Source organism: Mangifera indica, chromosome 18 (genome assembly GCF_011075055.1).
Source record: "Mangifera indica cultivar Alphonso chromosome 18, CATAS_Mindica_2.1, whole genome shotgun sequence".
Classification (NCBI taxonomy): domain Eukaryota; kingdom Viridiplantae; phylum Streptophyta; class Magnoliopsida; order Sapindales; family Anacardiaceae; genus Mangifera; species Mangifera indica.
This window is the reverse complement of record NC_058154.1, coordinates 7534593-7544335: the sequence shown is the minus strand read 5'-3', so window position 1 is coordinate 7544335 and position 9743 is coordinate 7534593. Positions and strand designations below refer to the sequence as shown.

Below are 9743 nucleotides of genomic sequence, written 5' to 3'. Positions count from 1 at the left end.
TAGAAACTAGAACTGGGATATGGTTGATACTTAAGGATGTGTGACATGTACTTGAGTTTCGTCTGAATTTGATTTTGACTGGTAAGTTTGATAATGAGGTTATTGCAACACCTTTAATAAAGGCTAGTGGAAGCTCAACAAAAGTTCTTTTATTGTGGCTTGAGGTAAGAATTCTTCTAGTTTATACTTGATGCAAGCTTTTATTGTTAAAGACACAATGAATGTGACAAAAGATGAAAACTTGTCAAAACTATGGCATTGGATGTTTAGTTACATGAGTAAAAATAAGCATGAGTATTTAACAAAGAAGATTCTACTACCTGAAGTGAAAAGTCCAAGGCTAGATAGGTGTGCATATTGTTTGGCTAAGAAACAAAGAAAGGTCTTATTCAAGTCATTCGCCCTTTAGGAAATCTGATTTGCTTGAGTTGGTACATTTAAATATTTATGGTCTATTGAAAGAAAAGTCGTATGGTGATGCATTATATTTTGTCACCTTCATTGATGACTATTCGAGAAAGGTATGGGTTTATGTTTTCAAGGTAAAAGACTAGGTACTTGATGTGTTCAAACAATTTCAAGTATAACAGAGAGATAAACATGAGAAAAATTGAAATACATCTTATTTGAAGTGGTAATGAATATAGAGGTCTATTTGATAAGTATTACCGATCATAGGGTATCAAACATCAGAAGAAACCTCATTAAACCCCTCAGTTGAATGGAATGACAGAAAGGATGAGTAAAATACTGATTGAGAGGGAAATATGTTTGTTTTCAAAGGCAAAGTTACCACAATTTTTTTAGGGTGAAACTTTGAATATAGATGCATATGTGATTAATTTATCTCCTATCATTTCTTTAAAAGTAGTGTCTCTAACAGAGTTTGGTTTGGCAAGGATATTTTTTATGACCACTTGCATGTTTTTGGTTGTAAGACATTTGTGCACATTCCAAAAGATGAAAGGTCAAAGATAAATGCCAAGACTCAATACATCTTTCTTGGTTATTGCCAAGACTCAATACATCTTTCTTAGTTATTGTCAAGATGAGTTTAGGTACTGATTATATGATCCAGTTGAGAAAAAAGCTTATTAGAAGCAAAGATGTGATATTTGTTAAGGATCAGACTATCAAAGATATTGAGAAGGTAGAGAATATAGTTACTCAAGGCAATGACAAGCTAATTAATGTGGATTTGATTATTTTATCATTTTTTCTTAGTTTGGCTAATGATGGCATTTAGTATGGTACATATGATGATGCTCACACAGATGATTATGATGGTTGATGATTTGCAACATACACCTATTACAATTCCTCCAATTGTTTCACTTTAAAGGTCAATTAGACAAAGGATACCATCTTCAAGATATTCTTCTAGTGAGTATGTGTTCTTTACTGATACAGGATAACCAGAATGTTATAAAAAGACTATGAAGAGTGAGTATAAGCAACATTGGATTGATGTCATGTAACATCTCTCCTCAGAAGTGTTGCCCTTCAGAGGAAAAATGTTACAAATTAATATCTAGAGCATCTATTTTAAAAAAACTTTAAAATGAACTCGTCACTAAAAGCATTCAGAAATTATTCTAAGAAAATTGAAATCTAAAAGCAAACAAAAGATGTATATATCTCATGTGAAAACTCACTTGAAAACATTTAAGATCATGGAGTAATCATGTACGTGTCCTTAGATACAATTGTACAACTATCTAAATAAGGACAAAAGTCAACAATATCATATACATGTAACAAAAACCATAGATAACCTACCCCAGCCTGAATCTATCCTTGTTGACCTGACCCTACCTCATAGCTATCTCGATCACTTATACCTGCAATCATGAAAGAAAATGGAGGGATAAGAACACCCAGAAAAAGGAAAGAAATAAGTAAACTATTTCTTTTTGAGGTAATAATTTGGCTCATCTTTTACTATTTTAGTCACACTTTATCCTATCTAGTGTCTATTTAATACTTTCTAGAAGTTGACTACAGGGATTTGACACTTTTCTAAGCTCAAACTCTCTTTCTTTCTCTCACTACACCATTCTGAAATTTGAGTTATACTCTACTATGAGTAGACCCTACTACGAGTCTATGTTCTACTACGGATGTGTCCTACTATGAACGTGCCCTATTACGGGCAGTATAGCATAAAATGTCCCCTCATAGTTCATAATATACATGCATTAACTTTTACTAATCTTGCTTCCATCTAAAACTGAAACTCATATCTAGGCCTTTCCTTTCACTTTAGACACGTGGAAGACTATTACATATCCATAACCCACTAGACTATACTCTGAGGACTTTCTTTCTTTTTTTTTTTGTTCCCAAAATGGTTTCTAATTCATGAAAATTATATATCATTGAAAAGAGGATTCAAAGAGCTTTCTAACAAGCTATAACAACACTCATGATTTATCAGATAAGGCAATCAAAATGTGGGATGAAATCAATGGCAAAAAATTATTTTTACTGTTTAATTGGTTAGGCAGTCTTTTTGTTCAAATAATTTAACAGGAAAAACAGTCTCTAATTCATACAAGCTATATATCATTTAAAAGAGAATTCAAATAGCTTTCTAACAAGCTATAATAACACTCATAATTCATCAAATAAGATAGTTAAAATGTAGGATGAACTCAGTGGAAAAAATATAACTATTTTTCAACTTTCTGTCATGAACAAAATCACACACATAGATACCCCAAATGGCAAAACAACATTTCTCAACTTCAAAATCATCATTTATAACATACAACAAAGGAACCAAAGGCATAAAACATGAAACGTTCCAAAAATGGTTTCACTTACCTTGCTTCAAGCCAATACTTGTCAAGTTGGCTCCCTCCTCTTTGTCTTATTTCTTTACTCACCAAAACCACCTTAAATCAACACCAAAACACAATAACATATTCATATAATATACGTCCAATATATATAAACATAGGTAAAGGGAAAAGAAGGAAATTTTTTAGTTACCAAGGCCTCCAAAGTGTTTCCTTTTTTTTTTTTTCTTTCCTTACTTTTTCTTTCAAAACCCTTCAAATCATCCACTTTCCTTCCAAAACAAAGAAAAAGCATGAAGAAGACTACTTTCTTCGGGAAGAGATAAGAGAATATGATGGCAAAAGGCATAAAGTTCTCATTTTTTGTCTTTTCTCTCTTTATATATATACATACATACACACACACACACACACACACACACACACACACACACACACACACACACCTTTGTCTTTTTGTAGTTGTTTTATATATATATATATATACACACATACATTTGGACATATATATTTAAAACTGAAAATGTCTCAAAACAGAGTCAAAAAACATAAATGCCCCTGAAATGTACCTGAGGGTATTACATGCCATGAATGATGAGATGAAATCCTTATATAACAATGACATATTTAAGTTAGTAAAGTTTCCATAAGATTAAATAGCTTTGAATAACCGGTGGGTTTATAGGTTGAAACAAGATACGAATACTTCAATTCCACAATATAAAAGTTAAATTGGTTGTCAAAGGTTTTAGTTAAAAGATAGGGATTAATTTTGAGGAAATCTTCTCTCTAGTTATAACGATATCTTCTATCAGAATAGTTCTAACTTTAGCTTCTAGTCTTAATTTAAAGATTAAATAGATAGACATGAAAATTGTTTTTCTTCATGGCGATTTGAAAGAAGAAATTTACATGGAGCAGTTTGTTGGTTTTCAAGCACCAAGAAAAGAGAACTATATCTACAAGTTAAAAAATAGTTTGTATGTCTTAAAATAGGCACTATGACGGTAGTACAAGAAGATTGATTCTATTATGAGGGAGCAAGGCTTTATGAAGATTACATGTGATCATTGTATCTTTGTGCAAAAGTTCTTTGATAATGATATTATCATATTGTTGTTATATGTTAATGACATGTTAATTGTTGCCCGTAGTGCTTCTCATATTGACAGGTTGAAATGTGAGTTAAGTAAGTCATTTGCCATGATAGCCTTGGGGCTAGCAAAACAAATCCATAACATGAAGACAATTTGTAATAGGAAAAGCAAGGCTAACATGAACATTTCTTCCTTTATAACTTCAAATCACTTATCTAACTATGGGCAAGAAATGACTTCTTTAAAATTCACAAAATCTATAATCTGGTTAATATCATAATCAGACTCATCAAGATAGACATAATAATTTTCAGAGATGATTGATCAACTCTGTCTAGATGATATTTTAACTAGAATTATAATTGTTGGCTCATCAGGTAAAGTATTAGATACAGATAGCTAAACTAATACAAGATTTGAAATAATATCGTCAATAATGGCTTTATTTTGAATAAGCTCATGTTTTCAAGGGTTCTCTAAAACCAGTTGTTCACTCTCCTCAACAAGAATAGGTAATATACCACTATATACATTAGTCAAAGGCTCCAATCTAGATAAACCTTCTTTAAATTCCTTCAATGGTTGAGAGCAACTACCTTTTGTTGAATCAAGCTTAAGAAATTTAACAGTTATTGACTCGACTACTTTCATGCTATGCGAAGGGCAATAAAACCTATATCCTTTGGAATTTTTAGGATAACAAAAGAAATATGCTCTAACAGTCGTAGGATCCAATTTCTTCTCATTAGGGTTATAAACCCTTACCTTGATAGGACAACCCCAAACTCGAACATGTCTTAAATTAGGTTTTCTTCCCATCTAAAACTCAAAAGGAGTCTTAGGCACTGACTTTAAAGGGACCTTATTTAGAATGTACAGTACAGTCTTAATAGCTTCACCCCATAAATACTCTAGTAAATTCGATCTACACATCACACTTCTAAGCATATTTTTAAAAGTGCAATTATGCCTCTCAGCTATACCATTTTGTTCAGTAGTCCCAAATATAATGTACTAAGAAACAATTCCACATTCTTACAAATACTTGGTAAAAGAACCAATTTGCTACCTTGAATTAGTATATCTATCATAATTCTCTCCACTTCGATCAGATCTTATAACCTTGATGATTTTTTTAGTCTGTTTCTCTGCTTCGGTCTTTAAAATCTTGAAGTTCTTAATAGCACTAGATTTATCTTTAATCAAAAAAACATACCCATATCTGAAATAATCATCAATAAAGGTGATGAAATACTTATTGTCACACAATGTGGACAAATAAGACCCATTACTATCTGTATGAATAAGCTCTAGCTCATTACTCTTGGTTGAACCATATTTCTTAGTCTTTATCAATTTTCCCCTTATATAGTCAACACAGGTCCCCAGATCTTAAAAATTCAAAGGTAGAAGAATTTCATCTTCAATTAATATATCTACTCTCTCTTTTGAAATATGTCCAAGCATTTTGTGCTATAATAAGGATGACTTTTCTCCAATCAAAATCTTTTAATGCCAACATTATTGGAAGTCAAACAAAGTCTATATAAATATCAAACAGGAAACAACTATTAACAGACTATAAATTAAACCATAAATCAACTTTTCAATTTCCATTCATAAGTCTGTAACCAGATTTATCCAACAACAAAATATAAATTATTATAAGATTTTTTAATAAATCTACCTATATTCCTTAGAGCATGAGACCTAAATTTCTTATTCTACCATCTCCCCTTAGATTGATTTTAAGATGTACCAACCATATTCACTATTTCCAGCTTCTCCAACTTTAGTTTCTTCTCTTCAACCACACACTTAGCAATTAGGTCATTAACAATCCAATTCTCTTTTACAGTATTATAAACTGTCTTAATTTGATTAAACTTCATAAGTAATAAATTAAGAGTATAATAGACAATACAATTGTCATCAAGGGGTACATTATAATTTTTTTAGCAACCTTTAGAATAAATTCTCTAACCTCTTTAGAGTTGACATATCTAGCCTCTAACAGCTTACTAATCAAATGAGAAGCTTTAGCATGATCTGAAACCTAATATCTCAACCCAATGATATCAAGGAACCTTTTAGCATTTGTGGACTCTGGTAGACTCTTCAAAAGATACTTAGGAATAGTCCCTTTCAAAGTAAAAAAGTTAAGCCTATAAGATCTTTCTCATTTAGCATAATACTTTTTGTCAGTAGTGGAACTTTCATTAGTGAGTCTTAAAGGTTTATCAACTCACAAGGGCATATCAATATTAGCAATACTAGTGTAAATTCTATATCAGACCTATATCTTTTAAAATCACTATTAGTCAAGAGTTCAATAGTAGCATTGTTATTGCTCACTGTAATAGCAACTGAATTCATAATTTAAAAATGCAACTGATAGGTAATATGGACAATTAACCAATTAGAACAACTCTAAAACCTTATAAGGTATTCTAAATTTGGATCACTATTGCATCACCATAAACTCTCCTTTGGGAAAAAAAAATAACATGTTATTAGAACCCCAAAGCATAAGGTTATAAGACCATATGAGGATCTTATAAACAAATTATTTTCAAAAGAAATATTTTTTTTAGGCAGATAAACTTTATCGACAAATATTCATCTTTTCTTTAAATAAGACACATGTCGATTGAATATATATACAACCACCTTTGGGTGTATTGTATTTATCCATGACAATCGACAAAGTATTTCATATCATCAACCATATGTTACCATTAGTCTTAATACACACAATAAGAAATAACATACATTAACACTAAAGAATGCATCATTATCGTATGGAATATTTCATGAGTCTCGATGAATGTACCGTTTTGGCGATTAAACATTCTGACAACTCATTAATTTATTCCTATGATACTAAGCAAAATTGTCCCAACCAAGATTTCATGAGATATTGACCATTATTATCTCTGACAATTTTTTAAAAACAAAGTTGCATCAAGTACAATGAACAAAAAAACCCTTTGTGGAATTTTCATATCCACATGCAATAATTTATACCAAAATGAAACCATATATGTGCTATAAATAAAATATAATACAATAAAACAAGCATGTGAACTTTCAGTAAGCAAATAAACACCTAAACGCATCAACTAGAGCAAGAAAACCATCTTCACATGCCTTAAAATGATGTCACGCACCAAAAAACAATGCTCACTCACCTAAAAATGACAACACACAATCGCCTGTGTAGTCACATGCCCACATGTGCCGATGATGTGGCTCCACGTGCGGACCCATGGTTGGATCAGGTCACCCACTTTTTAGGTCAATAAACCTGATGATTGACTTAGGTTGACTCTTTGACTGGTCAACATGCTAACCATTGACCATGGGTTCAGTGACACATTGACCTAGGTAATAGGATTTTTTCAACTCGATTACAATCGATGAGTCATGAAGAGCCCTAACCGTTGTCCGTTGTTGTCACTGTTCAATCCGCTTGCTCTAGTCAATGATCGATTTGAAAATCATGGGGTAAATGTTCCCCAAATGCCAACAACTACAATAGCAGTATTTTCGACTGATGACAACAAGCGTATTGGTCGAAATGGGTACTTTACCAAGACAGTTACCCAACCTATTCTAGCCCAATTTTGATCAATTTTTTATCAATTTTTCTGTTTGAAAACATGTATAAAGGCATGTATAATCATCAGCAAACATAAACATATTAACATCATGCCCAATTTCAAACAATTTGACAAAAAAAAAACCCATTTCGAGAATCAACCCAAAATTATTGTAATTCTGCCAAATTTCACAAATTCTTCACACCAAGCTATAAAACATTGAAATTAATAAGTTTGAGAGATTAGAAGAACTTATTTAAGTCATATTAACAATGCAAAGAAGATTGATTTTCAATCCCAGAACAATGTCTTTCTCCCCAGGTTTCCATAACACGTTTGTAGTGAATGAATGCGGTGTCAATAAAAGTTACGCATTAATATTTTTTGGGGAGGGGACCTTGTATGTTTCCTTTTATTACTAAAAAGGTAAAAAGGTCAATGGGGCTCTCCATCAAAAGCTTAATAACCTTATATCAAACTCACACTTGCAACCAAAAATTAATAATTACAACACAAAGTGTAGTAGCCTATTTTTAAATGATTTTATCGAACACATAAAATGAAACCTTTCTGTATTATGCATTCACCCAATTTTATTAAATAATAAAAATATTTAATCAATATACACCCTCGTTATTCCAACATTCTATTGTTGCTGGATTCCAATGGGCATCAAAGGAAGGTGCATTGGCTGCAGAGAACATGAGAGGTATTTGCTTCGTTGTCTGTGACGTGGACTTCATGCTGATGCCAATCGCAGAGGAGGTGGTCAGGTCATTCCAACTGCTTCGTAGGGTTGTTTATGCTGCACAGCTGACAGCTAAGCCTAGGCTGCTTGAGCCTGTGTACCTGGTTGAAATCCAAGCTCCTGAGCAGGCCCTTGGTGGTATTTACAGTGTTCTTAACCACAAACGTGGTCATATCTTTGAAGAGATGCACATGCCGGTTACCCCACTTACAACATTAAGGCATACCTTCCTGTCATTGAGTCATTCGGATTCTCTGGCAGTTGAGAGCTGGGACAGGCTTTCCCGCGATGTGTGTTTGATCACTGGGACATGATGTCGTCTGACCCACTGGAGGCTGGATCACAGGCTGCACAGCTTGTTATGGATATCCGGAAGAGGAAGGGCTTGAAGGAGCAGTTGACCCCACTGTCAAAATACGAAGACAAGCTGTAAGCTGTACTTTTTTAAGTTGCTGTCAAACCATTTAAAGTTGGGTGCGCATTTTCCGATTTAAACCATAAAATCAAATTAAATTACTTAAAAATAATGATTTAATATGTAAAATAATTCTATTTAGATTAAAACTTTTTAAATTATTTTTTCAATTCAGATTACGGTTTGAACGATTTCGAACTAAAATAAATCATAAACCATATTTTTATAATATATATATATATATAAAAACTATTTTTAACAAAATATTTCAATAAATAATTAGGTGTATAATTTGTTTTTTTATATTTATTTTTATCATTTTTTGTACATGTATATTGTTTTATATATATTTTTTAATTTATTTTAAATGTGTATATTATATTTTTAAAAACTATAATTCAATTAATTTTATTAAATGATATATATATATATATATATATATATATATATATATATATAAATAAATAATTTTAAAATATTCAAACTATAATAGTTGAATCGTATATTGTATCATATATCAAAAACCCAATTTATCATATCATGTATCATATTGTATGATACATTTTTTTTAAATTAAAATAATAAATTACTAACAAAATATTATAATTGAGCCCTCATCATTTTGAAAACTATTACAAACACCCTTAACATTTTGAAAATTTTCATATACACCCTTAATGCATTATCATTTTTTCTAAAAAAGTGTATCATTTTGTATAGGTAATATGTATTGTATCGTATGATATATTTACCGTATCGTATTAATTCGATACATATTATGATAAATATCATTTTTCATCTATCTCATATCATATCGTAGGGTACAATATATATCGTGTATTATAGGATATTGATAGTTATAGTTCAAATCGTAATCTAAATCGGATCAAACCATATTTTTTCAGTTTGGTTTGGTTTAGTTTGATTTGAAAAATTTTCCAATCATTTTTTTCAGTTTAATTTGAAAAATCTCTCAAACCACACTAAACTGGACCTTGCACCCCCATAATTTAAGACATCAACTTTGCTGCCCTTGATTTTGCGCTACTTTATATTATTGCCTTTAGTATCCGTCGGTGT

General features: G+C 31.4%; 1 pseudogene; it reads left to right on the top strand.

Moving 5' to 3' along the window:
* The first annotated feature begins 7324 nt into the window (after positions 1 to 7324).
* LOC123201661 lies at positions 7325 to 8701 on the top strand (annotated as a pseudogene).
* The last annotated feature ends 1042 nt before the right edge of the window (positions 8702 to 9743 follow it).